Raw genomic sequence first — 2,145 nt, forward strand, 5'->3', positions numbered from 1 at the left:
CGTCCAACATATATATTTTGAGAGAGTGAATCACAAGATTTTAAAATTTTCTACAACCAGATATCCAAGTAGGAAATAGGAATTGTTATTTCTATTCAAACTAGATCCGATAATATGGAACAACGCCTAATGATGTGAAATTTATGAAGTTCCTAACAGTGAATTCTTGCCACTGTTGGATCACTAGTGGCAGTGACATCTCAATTGCCAAGGGCAAGTGAAGACCACATTAACAAATTTTGGGCCATCAAACCACCATTATCTTCTATTATATACTAGTACTTAAAAGTCTCTTTCTCTCTCCTCTGTTAGTTATTTATACCATTTTTTAAGTCTAGAGATCTACCAAAACTTTCTCTCTATTAAAGGTGAGGTGTTATCATATATAAGCTCACTTATCTTGTTTATAATTGATGGGTCATCTTCATAATTTTAAATAATGTCAAATAATTTTGAACTACACGGATGTGAAGAAAACATAACATCAAACATTTTGAGACATGAAATGTTTTTTCTTGATGACATAAAACATGGATTTGATAGAGATATACATGAGTAGGTTACATGACACATGAAACATGAGACATAACATGATCTAAGTCATGGGGCATAGGTTTCCGATAATGACATAGTTTCATGAGAACATCGGTGACCAAACATGAGACATGAATAAGTAATATTGCTTGAGGACTCTGAAACGTGAGGCATGCATACAAAGACATTATAACTCTTCTCCAAAATGTCATTAAGAAAGGCCATTAATTTCTATCTCTAATTCCTTGCATTTCTTCATACAACATATACCTTGCTTTCCTTAACAACTTTCATCTCACTCCTCCAATGTCTTTGAAATCTCATTTATAATCATTAAATATTGTCTTACTCTACAACATGTCGTTGTTTGGAGAATTCATATTCTCCATGGGTCTATTCGTCAATGGGCTTCTCCGGAAATTTCCAAGGTGTAGACAGGAATCAAATCTCCCCCCAAATTTTCAGAATGGAACATTCGTCCTCGAATGTTAAACATTCGAATTCAATGACAAAATTTATGTTCCTGAGTTTCATAATATGGCACTACCAACCTATCCAAACAAATATTATGCCTCGGATACCTACCTACAAGCTAGCAAGGAAAGGAGTTCCGATTACACAACAACAACTGAAAAGAAAGCTTGGTACCTCGAAAATCTTGATGTTTCATCATAAATCTCTTCAAAGGAATTTGTGATAATCGGGTACATGGATACACAAACCATTGGACGAAGATAACAAGGTCATCAATTTTGCTAGGGGGTCTTGGTAACAAATACTTTTTCCTACTTGCTTGGGAAAGCCCTCATTCACTTGTGAATGCTTTCGAGGATTCGATAGAAGAGGATAACGAGGATCAAGAGACACGAAACTATCCTTGATTCAACATTGTCTTCGGCACAAAAATCTCAAGGAAGAGGTCGTCCTACACTTTTCCGGAGGTAGAGGACAACAAAGAGGAAGAGGAAGTAGACCTCCATTTCAAAGACTCAATTTGGAAGCTAATAATGGGAACAACAACCATGTAGGGATGACCGAAATCAAACGCATGTCAAATTTGCCTTTCTTGCAAGGAACAACTCATGACACCCTTCTTGTTTTTTTAGGTGGGATTATTCCTATCAAGCACTTTCCACGAGAACACCTCAGCTTCCATGACCAATCTAATAATTTGTACATGGACTCCCAACAACCACATAGTACAAAGTCCACTTCTTAAAAATCCATCTCCTTTTAAGGGAAATAAGAATGGTAGGAAATGGTGCAAGCCACACGTTTTCAGACACAAGTATTGGAGAAAATTTGCGTCTACGAAATGTTCTTGTTGTGCACGACATTAAGAAAAAAATCTTATATCCTAAGCAAGTTTGCGCATAATGCTTGTTCCTTGAAATTCGATAGTGGCTTTGTTGTAAACCTTGAAAACAAGAAGAATTCTAGCAAATAGTGCGATACCAGGATGACTTATACACCTTGGAAAGGGGCTACATGCGGCTTTTTTTTTTTTTTTTAGTAGAAGAATTCGATAATTTGGCACCAAAGATTAGGACACCCACCCTAGAACCCTTAAGTTCTTAAGGACACATAGTTTGATTGATGTTAGTAGTTGGA

This window comes from Lycium ferocissimum, chromosome 9, assembly GCF_029784015.1.
Source record: "Lycium ferocissimum isolate CSIRO_LF1 chromosome 9, AGI_CSIRO_Lferr_CH_V1, whole genome shotgun sequence".
Classification (NCBI taxonomy): Eukaryota; Viridiplantae; Streptophyta; class Magnoliopsida; order Solanales; family Solanaceae; genus Lycium; species Lycium ferocissimum.